At 32.0% G+C, this 17,659-nt stretch overlaps 1 protein-coding gene across 1 annotated transcript in view; it reads left to right on the top strand.

Annotated features, from left to right (window-relative positions):
• Positions 1–13,235, top strand: part of LOC127879519 (uncharacterized) — a 39,787-nt gene extending 26,552 nt beyond the window's left edge. The window contains exons 14-21 of the transcript XR_008049135.1: positions 2,961–3,083; positions 4,716–4,818; positions 5,015–5,119; positions 5,991–6,113; positions 6,971–7,662; positions 8,356–8,630; positions 8,795–8,941; positions 9,590–13,235. The gene's annotated coding sequence lies outside the window, so the exon portion shown is untranslated. The remainder of the gene's footprint in view (positions 1–2,960; positions 3,084–4,715; positions 4,819–5,014; positions 5,120–5,990; positions 6,114–6,970; positions 7,663–8,355; positions 8,631–8,794; positions 8,942–9,589) is intronic.
• Positions 13,236–17,659: the final 4,424 nt, after the last annotated feature.

Genomic DNA, 17,659 nt, shown 5'->3' with positions numbered 1-17,659 from the left:
GTAGTAGTAGTAGTAGTAGTAGTAGTAGTAGTAGTAGTAGTAGTAGTAGTAGTAGTAGTAGTAGTAGTAGTAGTAGTAGTAGTAGTAGTAGTAGTAATTGTTGTAGTAGTAGTAGTAATAGTAGTGTAGTAGTAGTAGTAGTAGTAGTATTAGTAGTAGTAGTTGTGTTAGTAGTAGAAGTAGTCGTAGTAGTAGTAGTAGTAGTAGTAGTAGTAGTAGTAGTAGTAGTAGTAGTAGTAGTAGTAGTAGTAGTAGTAGTAGTAGTAGTAGTAGTTGTAGTAGTAGTAGTAGTAGTAGTAGTAGTAGTAGTAGAAGTAGTAGTAGTAGTAGTAGTATTAGTAGCAGTAGTAGTAGTAGTAGTAGTAGTAGTAGTAGCTACTAACTTCTGAGAACACGTCATGTTCGTGAACCGAGACTGTGTTACACAGTCACTTACCTGTATCCATCTGTCCGATTTGAAAATACCTGCAGTTATTAATTACAAAATATGTTATAACAAAAACAAACAAAAAACATTAATACAGAACATAAATATTAATGTAGCATATTAATCGTCACCATAAAACATAATAACCATACCTTTACAGTATTTTTGCCCTGCACATAAATATATTTGGGGTTTTCAAAAATTAAAATATTTTGAATAGCTCACATTAATTTATTGTCTTTCCCAAAAATCATAAGAAACAATATGGGCTAGAGGGCGTGTATGGCGCAATCAATATACCACGTCCTCTGCATACACAATATTGTGGTCTAAGATAAATCGGGAAAACTTAGCAATGATAATGGTCGTTAAACCATTTTACCAAAAATGTATCCTTTGTCGGAATCCATAAAAATAATTCCCAGGTAATACGTGATTATAAGAATAAGCGAAGCTACGTCAAACGGCCTGTACCATGAATCAATTTAAAAGACAAACTATTTAACAAGAGATGTGTTTGCGAAACAAAATGCCCCTACTGAACTTTGAAACAACATTAAAACCACATAAAGAAAAACTATATCTAAAGTCATATCATGAAGCATTTGCTGTGTACTACCCTTTTAAAAACGTTAACAAAAATCTTGCTATCTATGTTCTGTCAAACACACATGCCCTCTGTTTTGGCGGTAAAAACTAGGCAAACTCAAATGTATAGCTTAAAACTGTCTCTGTAAGTACTGAAAAAAAAATATCTTTTCCCTTGCTAATCTTGCTACCACATTCTGTTTGAAACAGAACCATCATGTTGAAAACCGAACACATCCGGAATATAATATGTGAATACTGGTTGTTCAAAGGATCAGACAACACATCGTGCCAAAATTCTAAATCACCTTGACACTCGGATTCACCTATACATGAATCACTACCGAGTTTGATTTCTATAAATATGTAAACTACTGACGTTTTGTATGTTGGCTTATTCATTTTACCAATACTGTTCATTTTGTAATGTTAACGCCGTTAATGGTCAAATGCATACAAGTTGTTATAAAATACATATGTGTCTTGTAAACTTGTCATCATAGACGAGGAAAATAAAAATTATTTCATTGACAAACAAATTAGCGACACATATTGTTTTTCTTTTACAAATATAAAACACTGCTTAACATTATTAATACTTTGTTATACATCATTTGTAAACGAAAGCAAGAGGGCCCGAAATAGGTCATGTTGCTCACTTAGGCTATTGTATATTTGATTGCAATATTTCGTTTTTTAACGTAGTATAATAAATTTACTTAATACATAAAAAGAAATTAAAGTGTGAAATAAGTATAATTGGAGGAGACAGAAAAACGTAGATTATAAAAGTGTTGCTGCCAAGAGGTTTGAATTTGTAACTTCTCGTACGAAAATCTTAACCTTTATACGATGAAGTCTTTTGCATTACTATGTCGCGTTTGGGCCCGGTTCTGTTTTTGTTTTATTTTGGCATAGTTTTCGTACTTTTATGCACATACAAGATAATCATCCGGAGATAGGACAAAAAGGAAATGAGGCGATTTTACACGAAGTTCTTTACAGTCCCGATACTTCAATAAGGGAATGATGTCTTCAACTGTGTTGACTATTTATTCGATTGTTGGCAGATCCGCGAAGAATCACTCTCAACTTATCTCGCAAATGTATCCATGATTGTACTTATTTATAGCAAATAACTTTTGTATTTACGCGATTCAGTCCCGATCGAAGATCTTATTGGCGATCACACGCTGGCATCCGTCCAATTTTTCGAAACACACGCTTTTTGACAAGTTTGATATCGTTGGATTAAAAAATCGAACTGAGAAACGGTTTGCCGCTTTACGAACAAAACAATACATAAAGTGAAAATGCAGTTAGGCACTGAAATATCAATTATTAGAATGGATTACATCAAGATACATAGCACTATTTAATATAACGTAACACTATTGAAAATCTTGAATTTTTTCTCCATTTGCCTTAACAAGAATTATGTTGCGGAATTCGAGAAAACTATTTTCGGTTTTATCTCTTTTTAAATTTTTTTTTTTAAATTCACAATTGAAAAGTGTGTCCCTCATTAAAGTCACGTCATTGAGAATATAACAGCATCATTTTTTCGACGAGTTAATCTGTTTTCATGATTATAGTTCAAAGACCCAAAAAGAAAACTCAACAAAGTTATTTGCATCAATCTTTAATGGTTGTTTTACGATTTTGTACATCGTTCCTCGTCTTACATAAATGATAACGGACTATAGGAAGGGTTTTCCTAAGTTTGTAGAGCAGAAGTCTCAGTTTGTTAAGATTTGAATTGACTGTAATTTCTTTACACGAAAAAGTTATAATTTTGGTATTCTGTAAATTATCATCAGCGAAATGCAGTCCGCAGTAACATTGTATGCTCTTGTATAAAATATAGCGTGAACATGTGTTTATTTTTAAACCGGGTTTAATCTCTTGTCAATTTAATACATTTACCAAATATATTCCAATTCAGGGAAACATCTTAAAAGAAAAAGATATTGCAGAGGATATTACCAGAAATGCTGATCAAGGCAATGAAAGTACAAAGGCACGGATTAAAGCATTTACATCCAAGGAATTGTACGACAGTTTGGAGGTATGTTTTTATTTTACATGCATTGATACTGTAGTGGAGGACTTATCTCGCCAAACATAAATCCAAAGTTCCGAAATGCATGCAACTTTCTTGTTGATATCATCGAAATTGTAAAAAACGATTAAATTGAAGTGTTGTGGTTGATTTCTTGTAGCCTGTATCTTTCAGAATGTGTTTAGCATATTTTATCTAAAGCAGCAGTAAGCCCTGAAATGAAATTCAATGTAAATACTTATTCATATAATAATTACACTAGAAACAAAAGAAGCGCTGACATATTAAGATCTAGATACAAATAATCTTTTCATATGCTTTATCTTGCATATGTCATAATCAATCTGAACATCTTACAACAAATATTTGTTACAGATGTTAATGATAAACATATAAAGCACAAATGTAGTTTATATTAAGGTTAGTTCAACATTTCTTTATTACTGCGTTTAAGATTGAATCTAATTTTGCTGAACAGTCATACTATTGGAAATGTTAGGAAGATGTACAATATTCGGGGTTATGTTATCTTCAAATGTCTATCATCTATGCGACGACAATTGTTACATTGATATGTTAAATATTTGCAGCATAAGTCTAGCTTTGTTTAAACGATTTAAAACTGCATTCAGGTAAACAATAGACCGTATCAGTATTTTATAAAAGTATTTTATTTTTATAATAGTAAGTCTTTAGAGGCAATATTTATAGTATAAAGTCGAATATTTTGGAATAGCCAATCATCATAGAAGAAACCACTTTTACATAGTGAAACGCGATTTAGGACACATTTTGATATCTTCGCAATGATCAAACAATGGGAGGCACATGTTCGTAAAGAACTGTCATTTTCTTACAAATTATCTCAACATTAAATGCCATTTTACATTATTGCTTAACCGTTGATGTCCTCAAGCTGGAATATACATATGTTATATCAACTGATTTTATGCGGTTAGGTAATCCTTGTGCATTTTAAGCGTTCCTAATCGTCGCCCATGAGAAAACCCAAACGCATGCTTCATTGACAAAACAGCGGAAATGTTTGGAAAGTCTCGTCCGTCTATTATTGACTATTGCTTTTTCACTGAAATCATGTTTATCTAGTATGATGTTCTTTTCATCCGCTATGATGTTAAATGGCGTTATTTTCATTTGGAACACTCGCCTCTTGGCAAGATCTACTGGTGATGTCATACAGAGAACACACACTTCACGTGATCTTTGACAAGAACCGAGTGTTCCGAATGAGAATAATGCAACCTAACATCATCGAATGAAAAAGGACATCGTGTAGATATTCCCACAGGATAGTACAGCAAATACACAGCATAGCATGACAAACGCACAGCGTACTGTGCAATTACACAGCAGACTATGACAAGCACACACCACATCATCACAAATACACATCGTATCATCACAAACACACAGCATGTCATCACACACAGCATACCAAAACAAACACACAGCATACTATGGCAAGCACACAGCATATTGTCATAAGCACATATCATATTATTTAAACCCACGTCATTTCAATGAAACAGTTGTATCAATACACAAAAAACAGACGAGGCATTCCATAAGTAACCATGAAATCAAATATTTCAAAATAGTCATCAATTGTGTCTTCAGAAATTGCTGAGAATTGAAGCGCGTGCCCCGAAGTGGACACCTATTGACAATAAAAAATGCGATCTTTGTATCACTAACACATCTGTGGAAGGCGTAAAAACTGGTATGATTTGCTGACTAATCTGCGTATTTACTCTGTTTATTATGTAAAAAATAGAAGAGATACTTTTAACTCAGATGCGCGTTCTTTTAAGGATATTTTCTGTTACTAATCTCTTTATATAAAAAGCTTAAAATGTCATGTACTCGTAAAACACTACGACGATCTGAATTAAGAAATATATTTAAATGAAATATAGCGGATTGTTCACATGGAATGAAGACGTGTTGTGCCTGTATGCGGAATTCCCACATCAATCCTATCAAATGTTACGAGTGTGGCCAAGTGATAAAACCCTTGATAGGTTTGTACTTTCTTATTACAATTGCTTAAACACAGTATTTCATAAGCCCACGTCAACAACAAAATTACTTGTATTAATATTTTGCATGTTTGTAATATGGCCTGTTAAACCATCCAAATGGTTTCTACCTGAGATGCAAAACGTCTGGAATTTGTGCTGAGTTATGCAATCTTCATAACGAGAAGAGATTTATCGGGTTATGGTGTTAATTTAATATCTGCGTGTATAAGAAAGTATCAATTATGTTGCTCTGATGCTCTAGTGAATATTTAATTACGATCCTATTTTAAAAATTAAATAGAAACAAATAAAAGGTTGATGAATAATATAACAAAGAGCAGTTTATAAAAGTTTTCCTTGAAAATATATCAGGAGATCTTCAATGTCTCTTGGCACCCATGTCTTGACCAAGTCTAATCAATATTGACGAATTTTATAGGAAGTCGCCAAAAATCATTCACATTAAAAGTATTTTTAATTCAACAATCAGCTTCTTACATATAAGATTTCTATGTTTTTTCTTTTTAAGCGTTTGGACGCCAGTGTAATCATTCTAAGACATTTCGGTTAAAACCTCCGATCTCTAAAGTTGACACTTTTCAGGCGACGACCCAAATTTTAGTATCGATAAAATACTGCTTGAGATTATCAACTTTAAGACTTTCTCTCCTGATAATGTTTCTAATGTTTCAGTTTTCTGTCATTTATAAATGGCCAATCGAAACCGCTGGTGCTAAGTTCAAATCCACAAGATGTTCTTAGAGCAGTTGTCATTTGCAAATGCTTACAATGATTGACAGTTTTCTGAAAATGGTTGATCGCTCAACCCTGAGTGATTTTTTATGCAATTTTTTTATTCCACCTTTTTAAGTGATGGATGGGGGGCAATTTTAGTTGCCGGATATGACGTAACAGGGCGCGAAATGTTCAGCAAAGACGTGCAGCAGTTTGGAGACGTTATCACAAGCACCGTTTTACCAACTATGTGCATAAGGTATGTCAAACTTCAGACGTCATTATGGCTGACGTCCAGATAAAGGGAGGATCTGTAATCTTAAAAAAAATTTATATAAATGATCTGGTATTATTTATCATAAACACATACTTTAATTACATTAATCAACAATCTATATATTGTTTATCCACCTCATTTAATATCAACAAATAAATCTCTATGTTGGTTTAATATGTTCAATATTCTTCTAATTAATGTCAAAATGTTAGTGCATTATATCGCGATTAAATACACATCAATTGTTGTGTGTTTTTTTTTTTTTCGTATCTCCGAAAAACAATTATGCGTGTTTTACGCGTTTTAATATAGATAATCGCGACCGTTTGAACCTTCCGCGATTTAGGAAGTTACTTTTTTGATGACATAAGATTGGCGTAAAATACGCTACTCAAAATTTGCTAAGGATCACTTTTTACTTTCACATTATCTTCAATTTTGTATTATATTAATTTATATTTTTATTTTGCAGGTTTTGATATATGAATGTGTGTTTTTTATATTATTTTTATGTATTGATTTATCATTGATGCGTGACTCTGGCTGAATCTAGCTAGAGGTGAACTTCAAATTACACATACTATAAAAAGTGATCCTTAGAAAATTTTGAATAGTATAATTAGCACAAAAATAATATTTCCCATTTGTTGATGTTTTATACAAACAGTTTATTTTCCAAAATCCTAGGCGGATTAAAAATAAGTACCAGATTCGCATTTAATTTTGTTTCATGTTTTCTTTCTTAGCAAAATAAAGAATATATCAAAATACATAATTCCTTCTAAATGTAACTTTTTTTATAGAACATGTTATATAACTTTTAACTAATTTTCTTTCAGCAAAAGTCTGTGTGAATACATTGATTTTAATTCGCCCACAACCATACCTGTTGCATTTAGGATTGAAAGTGCGTTTGAAAAGTTAAATGCGAAGGGCATCCACACTTTGGTGTTTATTTACTCAGGACACCACGACACTGAAACGGGATTTTTAATTGGCAAGAATGAATATTTTCCAACAAACAAAATTAATGAATGTATACAAAACATGCGAGGAGTAAAAACTGTTATAGCGTTTTTGGATTGCTGTCAGGCCAAGACTATTGACGTGAAAGATATCTGTCTTATTCAATTTAATGCAACAGGACCAAACGCCGTTGCTATAGGCCTCCGAGATGAAGGTAGCTACTTTACCAAATACTTGCTGCAAGCATTTACATTGAAGGCGTCAGGTGCCCAGTGTAGTCAGTGCGGTTCTAAATGTAAATTGGATGGGGACTTCATAACATTGGGAAATTTGTGGACTTACATAGGAAATCATAGGAGTGGTCTCAAGTCAATGGAGCCACATCTAAATACAAAAAATATTGAATGGCGTACAACATACCTTGCTTATAATTATGCCTCTAAAGTGGAATTTCCATTCGAGGTCAGCATTGATGAATCATTTTCGAAATCGATAAATATATTGGCATCTGGCTTGAAGGACTTCGAAGCATTAAAATCTCAACAGCTTTTTCCCGTACTTGTTGGTATGTATATTTGAATTATATTTTTAGATCAACTGAGCTTTTGTGATCACCCCATGTCCGGCATCCGTCGATGTGCGTTCTGCGTCGTCTACATTTGGCTCCTATGCACTCTTGAGGCCACAATATTTGCTAAATCTCAATGAAATTGTGTCAGAACGTTCATGTTGGCAACATTTCAGCCGAGTTTGAATCTGAGTCACGAGTTTTAAAAGGTTATCTTGGTAATCACATCAAATCTTATTAACCACTCTTGAGACCACATTTATGACTTTAAATTGAATAGACTTTCTCAGAATATTTATATTCCCAATATCTACGTCAAGTTTGATTCTGGGTTATGTGTGAGCAAAAGATGGCCACGTGTCCATAGCTTAGTAAACCCAAAGTACCGCTCTAGAAGGGACGTTTAATCTTTATAAAATTATCGTTTTAATAAAATGAAGGAACATTTTGAATCTGGGACAAACGCTATGTAACTGGGTCAAGTCTGCAACAATTGGTGTACATTGTATTGATGTGAGCGCTTCATGACCACCATGACCCTCTTGTTATATCGAATGAAATCTGTATTGCCTGTATGTTCTTTAGTTGCCTACCACAATTTGCACGGACAAAGCATAAAATAATGCCGCTTACACGGTACGTCTCAAACTATCATGTTTATCAATCTTTATTTAATTTGATTATTTTCAGACCTGCTAACGGAGAAATTTCAATGCAAACCAAAAGAGCCCATAACGCTTTTATCAAAATACGCGAACATTTTATCCATCGAGGTAGATTTTGCCTCGCGCAACACGGACGACATTGACACCATGGAAAAACTTGTTATGGCGTGGAACTCAAAACGTTTGCTACGATGTAAACCTAGGCTGTGCACGCGAATTGACAACGGCAAGCCTGTAGGACTTTTTCTGAAGCAAGGCAAACTTGTTGCTAAAATGGTGTCTGAAATCGGTTACACAACGGTAATGTATTAGGCGTTATTTAAATGTTACTTATATATTAAATGTGTATAAATAGATACAAATTGTTATCCGTCTTCAGTGTAAGCTTGTTGTGAAACAAAGGAGATGAGCTATGAAATGCTACCGTTGTGAGTAATAATATTTATTTTAAAAAACAATTTCAGAACGCATATACATTTCCCGAACTTGTACGATTAGTACAATTTCTGGAGGAAGAGGAAGACGCATTACAAAATCAAGAATTGCTAGACTCATCGTTGGGCGAATTCATCGATGCAATATCCAACATTACCAAAAAAGCAAGTGAAAAGGTAACACAAGTTATGCATTAACAAGCACTATCTTAACAGTGTGAGCTACAAAATCGAGCATTAAAGATAGCGGCATACCTTTTAGGGGACCGGGATTATTCTATTATCAAACTTAACGGAAGCTATTTTTGCCGACTAGGGCTTCAACAGGCTTCTTAAAAGGCCTTTTCACGTTTTGGTAAATTGACAAAATTAAAAAAAAGTTGTTTCAGAGTCGCAAATTTTCGTTTTAGTTATTTTTAGTTATAATATTTGTGAGGAAACACTAAAACTGAACATGATATAAACCTCAATACATGACAAAATATGTGAAAAGGCCCCTTTAAAGACAAACTAGTTTATAGGACAATACATGTTTGAAAGTCGTTGAACTTCATCAGAAACCATTTGCTGTTTATTATTTTATAGTGTTTTGCTTTAATGACATTAGATCTGAATTTAAATGAAAGCCTGCTGACACATTATTAATAAAATAAGCAAGTATGTATTGTGGTTGTGTTTCCTTCAAAAACAAGTGTAGGGATTGAAGTAATCAAATGATAACAAGTGTCGGCTTTATGTTATTGATTTCTTAGTGTCGGACTATAAATAATAAAAAAAATCCCTGTTTTACATTTTTATTAATTAAATATAATGTGTTCTTTTCAGCTAACGGAAAAAAGAATACATATAAACTTTATTGATTTTTTTGTCGACAAATCCGTTTGCTTAGTTCACCTGGAGCTACAAGACTAAACATCCAAAGGCAAAAACAGACGATGATTATTGAGTGTATCTACCTATTCATTGTCAAGAGCTTAGGCTAAACTGTAAAAGGGTTGCGGTGTCATAAAGGTTTGCTTATTCGGATAACTAACGTGCAAATTTGCATCATACTCGTTACAAATGCTACTTAGTTGTGCATCCATCTGTTACCGAAATACGCTTATGGTTGTAATGCCTCTCTGTGCGTGTGTGTGTGCGTGCGCGTGTGCGAACGTGCGTGTGTGTGCAACTTATGAACGATAGAAAATGAAATAATAGAAGGTACTAAACTAATTTTTATCCACGTCTACTTGATCCACGTCTTTAATAATGTAATTGTATTACAAATTTATTATTGATTGTTCGTATTTTTAATTTAACAAAAACAGCGTTCTCGTTCAAACTGGTTGAATACGTGTAATTTCCCTGATAATATTTTTCCTGTTGCGAAGTTTTTTTCATGTCGTTATATTTTATATAATCAATTTACAAAGACATGTACATGCATATACTTATTTTTTTTAACATATGTATTATGTTTTAACTATGTAATGACTATCAAAATTATTTCACAAACTTAATTTCTATATAATTCCTTATTGCTTTTTAGCACATTTAACTTTACTTAAATAATATTTTATATTTATTTATGTATAACACAAGTGATTCTTAACAAAAAAGGTTTCCAGATTAAGAACTTCACTTTAACCAGTATTACAATGTTCAAAGTACATAAAACCATACTATGTTAGATTTTCTATTTGCATTTGTAATGGACATTATAAACAAAAATCAGAAATGTGACTTTAAACAAAGAGTTCATTATTACAACACAATCAATTATAGTTTTAATTTCCAATGTGCAAATAACGAAAATAAACTTAAACAAGTAAACACCACAATGTGCAAGTTGCATAAGTTGGCTATGAGGTTAAAATCATTTTTTTAATGCAATTATCAATTACATTTAAATCAGAGTTGCAAGGTTGACAACATTTATTTTTGAATGAATGAAATTATGAATTTGAATTAAATATTCTTATAACTGTCCAAAACTACTCCTTTATTTGATTCACTCGTTGTGTTTGCATAAACATTTAAAGCAAGTCTTAGATCAGCTTTAAATTATTGAAAATTTTGCATTCAAAAATGTACTTTTTCACTTCCATTCAAAGAATAAAGTATTTGTCATTTTATGGTTCATTAGTATTGCCAAGAAGTAAGATTTTGTAGTTTATTACTATTTGTACATTTGCATTTTTTAACATATCAGATAAATCTTTAATGAGGTTTTGTACTTCATAACACTCCCAGAATAAATGGGTAATTGATTATTCTGACTTTTTGCAAATAGTACATGTATTACTATCCGAAAAGCCCATTTTAAAAAGAAGGGAGTTTGTGCCCAATATTCTGTGGATAATCCTAGTTTGTAGCCATTGCATATATGTATTATTCGTGGTTTTGAATACTTGTCCATTAACTTTTTTCCATTGTATGGAATAATTTTCAAAATATTCATTCCATTTGGTTTGGCATGTTGGTGTTTCAGAGTTTCATTTTAACATATTGTAAAATAACTTTTTGCATGAGTTTAGAATTATTGGTTTTATATAGGTCGACAAAATGGGATATGAATGTACTTTATACTGTTCTAAATTGACGTTTTTTTACTGAGGCAAAGTATGCACATAGAACCCTTTTTATGCTTTCATAATGCATAAAATTTACTGGTTTATTCATTTTGATTTGAAGCTTTTGTAGTGACAATAACTGTCCCTAGTCTTTAATAATATCTTTAACATACTGAATGCCATTATCATACCAATATTTCCAAAAATGTATTTATTGTTGATTAATAAACAGTTGTTGAAAAACCGAGGTATATCTAAAAGTTGACCAATATAATCTATGCAAATACTTTTAACATAGTCAGAATATATTGTTAGATACATCGATCCAAAATGTATTGGTTATTTTTTTTATTGCCGAGATTGCATATAAACTGCTGTTTTACATAGTGTGTTAAAATCTATAAATCTATCTAGCTAAGAATGAAAATGTGTTCTGGCCCTGAATGACTTTTCTCATCCATGATAATAATAAAGTTTTCATAAATGCATTGATGTCCACCATTTCAAGTCCCCCTTCATCATTTGATTTTTTTGAAGGTCACCGCCACACAAATTTGACTAATTTATCGTTTAGATCCTTACAAATAGCATCTCCGGGTTGTGGCAAAGGGGCGAAAAGGTGAATAAATAATGAAAGTATCAAGGTCTTAACAACAGTTATTCTACCTAAGGGAGATAGATCTCTTATGTTCCAATGTGAAATGATATTTTCTAATTTAACTAGTTTGTCATTATAATTTAGCTCAATCATTTTAGGTAGATCAACATCAAAAGATAAACCTAGTAATTTAAATTTGGTACATCCACACACTAGTTTCCACCTTGTTTTATGGATCTTGTGCTATATTTTAAGGACCCTATCCACACAACATGTAGTTGTTATTTTTCCAAATTTACCTTTAGGCCTGAAAATTCGGAAAATGAATATAACAATTGTAGTGCCATATTTAAGGATTCTTCTGACCCATACATTACCAGATAAGTATCATCTGCAAATTGTGATATCTTGTATTCTTCATTGTCAATTGTTATCCCTTTTATTATAATGCATTTGCTTATTTTAAGTGCTCGTATTTCTGCACAAAGTAAAAATATATGCTGAAATAGGGTCTCCCTGATGACAACCACGTGTTAGTATGAAGAAGTATGGCAAAAAAAACATTCAACTGCATTGCAGTTTCCATATTATTAAATAAAGTGTTATCCAGTTTTTAAACATAGGTCCAAAGTTAAAAAAATCAAACACCTGCTTTATAAAACTGAATGATAAGTATCTAATGCTTTTTCAAAATCAATTAGCATCAGTAGTCCAGGGATTTGATTGCATTCAGTATAGTTCATACTATCATATAATAACCGCGTATTATCTCTCAATTACCTGCCTTTAATGAAACCAGTTTGGTCACTATTTACTAATTGTTTCAAGACTTACTTAAGTCTATTAGCTATCGTGCCTGATGCGAGTTTAAACAATGCATATTGGTCTCCTTTTTTATTTAAATTGTTTATGCTTTCCTTCTTTTGGAATACATGTTATAAGTCCCTGTTTCTGTGTTATTCAAATTGACCCTATATTGGATAATTAATGCTTCTAACCACAAAGGCACCAATATTTTCCAAAAAACGTTAACGAAATTTGCAGTGATTCCATCAGATCCTGGACTTTTGTCATTTTTCATATGTTTAAGGGTATCTGAAATCTCTTGTAAAGAAAGAAAACCCTCCAACAATTTTGCTTCTAAATTGCTTACTTAATTTAGGTTTTTCATATTTTTTTATTTCGTGTTTGAGATCATAATCGGTAGTGGGTTGTTCTGAATATAACATTTTGTAAAAGCAGTTTGCTTCTTTCATAATATTTTTAGGTTCATATATTAATGTTCAATCTTCTTTCTGAATGCAAGATATATATATTTTTAAAGAAAATTATTTTTTTCCAAATTACAAAACATTTTAGTAGCGTTTTTACCTCTATTAACTATTCAGTCTGAACGGTAAAGGTATTAAGCAATCCTTCATAGTTTCCTGTCTAATATTTTCTATATCATTTTTCATTGTTGTTAATAGTTCCTTATTTTCTTCAATCAGTGTTTGTTCTAATATTTAAATTTTTGATATTAATATATACTTGCGTTCGTTCTTCTTAATTTTGCTTTGTGGCTTGAATAAGAAATAGTTTTGTAATTTTGCCTTTTATCTCCATTAAAAGCGTTTCTAAGAAAAGTTTATCATTAATAACCTACTGTATTTGGCTGTCATCAAATTACATTTAACGTTTCTTAATTATATATATGAATACAATATTGCCGTTTAAAATCGTCTATCAAGGTATTAATTATTTGCAAAAAATTCAATATCGGATAGTAACGAGTTATTGAATTTTCATAAACCCTTACCGTGTAATATATGATCGAAATTAATAACTATGTCAATTATAGAATGATCTGATCGGTAGCTTTTTTGTTTTTGAGCATTTAATAAATATTCAATCATATAGTTTGTAATAAGGAAAAGGTTCAGACGGCCTTGTTGCAATGGGTTAGTACGTCTCCATGTGAATCCTTTTTTCTCACCGTTTACATATCTATATCTAAAAGTGTCATTTTATTCTCTTTTAACTATTTCCCCCAATAAAAAATCTCTTGCTTTCCAATTACAATGTAAATGTTTATAGTTAATATCATATATCATTGGGTCTAGGCCTTAATAAAAGTCCCACATATAATATACATAGTACTACCAAATTTATCATTTGAATCAAACACTTGTTTATAAAAGGACAGGCCATATAAGTTTTGTAATGTGAATTGTTAGAACAGAAAGTAAGATTAAAGCCTATCATATTTCCATTATCATCTTTTTCAACTGAATTTACTGTAATGTGTAATCTAATTTTGAATAATATGGCAACACCCCTCGAATTAGTTGACCCAAAACAAAAGAAGCATTTCCCTGATAATGTGTATAGTATTGTAAATTCGAATAATAATTAATTAAAGTAACTGATTGATGTGTGCTTATGAAGATAACTATAATTTTGCTTACTTTTCCTATTCTTTTTCATTGACCTGTATACACAATGAACACATTGCAATAAGAGCAAGATCTTTACATAGTTACAAAAGCCGTTCTGATTAAGAAAAAAATGTGTTAATGATATTTTAAAATGTGTTTTATTTAATTATATGCATAGGACACTGCAATCTTCCTCATTAGTGACTACATTTGCTATGTTATCTTATTTTTTAATTTTATTGTTTTTAATAAACTCTTCAAAGACAATAAAGGAATAAATCCGAATAACTGTTTTATTAACACAAGCATACCTTTCTGCTTTATGTTCTTTTTCTCGCATCTTAGATCACTATGTTTTTTTGTTATACCAATGACAAACACGGAACACTATTTTGATAGCGGCTAAACCCTGTTACAAGTAACGTTCTTTGAACGCATGTGGTTTTACCCTGATTTATCACTAACATGTGTCAAAAACTAAAATAAGTTCAATCATGTTCACCTTATAAAATTATTAAGTTTGCGATGTTCAAAAAGATAACAATATGAAAATGTGTAGATGTATTACAAAATAGATTGATCAACGTCAAACATAAAACACAAATCGTCATACTAGCAGGGACCGAACATTCTGCCCTTACGTATTACATTTAGTATAAAAAAATGTCAATAGTTATTCCATTTTTAATTCCATCTATTGTCTAATTAACAACTCCTCGGATCGTGAATAAATTACCAAAATAGCACAGTTCTTGTCGTTCGAACAAAATACAATCAAAATGGCATCAGCTTTCATGAAAACACTTAATGGCTTTAAATGTTGATGTAGGTGATTTTCCTGTGTCAAGAGATACCTACCTTATACATATATATTTATGTATTGTTCATGATATGCAAGTCATATAGATCCGATTGAAACTAGTATGGCATGAAGTAAACAACCAACACCGTATTGAGATTGAAAAAGGGCATTTATTGCAAATGCCATAAAAGTGAGGGCATTCAAAAACTTGATGCCCTAAAAACAATGAATGTAATACATATAAAGAACAGTGTATAAAATATGTACATTCATACAAAACAAAACATAATAGTACATATAAACATACAAGTTATGTACAGAATGCCATAATGGGCGATAGAAAAACGCCGGGCGATAGAAAAACGCTTGTAAGCATACATGGCACTAATGAAATGAGAACACTGGGTGATAAAAACCTAAAATTAAATATGGCGGAGGTAGGGGAGGTGGTGGTTTTGAAGCGTAAGCTTTTGCGATGCAACTCGCACCAAAGCATTAACAGATCACATGACTTTTATCTATACAATGATTGGCTAATGCCTAAGCGTGCCTTTAAGGTTACAATGCACTAATGTAGTATGTAAACAAAGGTATTGAGGATAACTTCTACAAAAACAGGAAAAATTATCACAATGACATAAAAAACTTTATGTGTGCATAAACTTGGTTTTATGTATTGTTCATGATATGCAAGTCATATAGATCCGATTGAAACTAGTATGGCATGAAGTAAACAACCAACACCGTATTGAGATTGAAAAAGGGCATTTATTGCAAATGCCATAAAAGTGAGGGCATTCAAAAACTTGATGCCCTAAAAACAATGAATGTAATACATATAAAGAACAGTGTATAAAATATGTACATTCATACAAAACAAAACATAATAGTACATATAAACATACAAGTTATGTACAGAATGCCATAATGGGCGATAGAAAAACGCCACCAGGGTAAACAATGGTTACCCACTGAAATGGTAACAATGGTTACCCACCGCCCATTATATATATATATATATATATATATATATATATATATATATATATATATATATATATATATATATATATATATATATATATAATATATATCAGGAAAAAAATGCTTTGTCAAAATGATGAAAAATGTTTTTATGAGATATTGATAGTGTTAAAATGACTTGGCCACGCGCCCAACCCTGTGCACCAGAATAATCATTGTTTACATTTACAATGGTTCCCGGCCCTTAAGCGAGGCATTGGTTCCTGGCTAAGACGAAGAATAATTTTGACGCTTCCACCGCGTATACGAATGGAAAGACCGCGAATATTATTCACCGCGTATAGATTGTTGTTAAACCAACTTTACAAATGTGCAGATGTAAACTTGTAGCATGGCAATGTGTAAAGATACGCGTTGACCAATCTAGACATGTTTACATGCTAACAGTGGATATTGGCAGTTCGTTAAAGTTACGGTTGCACATTTGTAAGTTTTATGGTTGTGTATGCGATTTAAAAATAACAGTAAAATGTATATTTTACATTTTGAACATTTAAGTTTTATTGATTGAATAGTTTTAATTGGACAATGAACAAGATGAACATTTGAGATGTCTCCGCCTTAAAAATTAACATGGAATTTCAATAATAGATTCTTAATGTGTTTTCAACAATTACATAATAAATACTATTTTTGATTGAATTCATACGGGTAATTCAAACCAACCAATATAATGAGCAAGATCGCGATGATTCCCGATGCTTTGTATAATCGAATAGAATACAGATACAACCGGTATTTATCATCGTATCAAAAAGCATTGTCCGGAAAACCATTAAAACATGTCTGTTCGAAGAACGCGAATATAAATATTTGAAAAATGTATTGATGACTCGCATTTGACCGGTTAACTTACTATATCCATTTCCACTCTATTTTGTATTTCTGCGTTTTATATATGGGTATGTGATCAAAAGTATCTTCCGGTAATAAAGCGAAATTAGCCACTAAGTCTGACGCAACACCCCGTTATTTATGTGTATGGAATCCAGCTTAGAACGGCGCAAGAAAAGGATACTCGCTAACTGTATTCTTATTGATATAGATGATTTTTTTTCACCAATACAAACCATAATCAACGCCTAATATTTTTGCGAAGCTGTTAAACCAAGCTTTTCACCTTAGATGACCTTAACTTCAGCAGACCAGAGAAATGCACTCCATTCCTTCTATTGGCTGATTTGACCATAATCCCCCGGAACATTAGTTGCATCACCGCGTCTTTGCAGAAAAGGATGTAACGCTGTTCAGTGTAGGGAAATACGAAATTCACTCTTTTGTTGATACGAAACATAGATACACATTTTGGCCAAGTTTCAATTACAATTTACCGGTAAGTTCCATCCCCTATTAACCAAGACTTTCAGCGTCAGTGCTGGAACAATAAATCGTCAACGAAAGACGAAATGCACTATCAATAAACGCCTTATGTTGATAACACAGTATTGCTTTCAACATATCAAATAACACGAATTAAAC

Source organism: Dreissena polymorpha, chromosome 4 (assembly GCF_020536995.1).
Source record: "Dreissena polymorpha isolate Duluth1 chromosome 4, UMN_Dpol_1.0, whole genome shotgun sequence".
Lineage (NCBI taxonomy): Eukaryota > Metazoa > Mollusca > Bivalvia > Myida > Dreissenidae > Dreissena > Dreissena polymorpha.
Note: the sequence above shows the minus strand (reverse complement) of the source record. Positions and strands in the feature narration are given on the sequence as shown.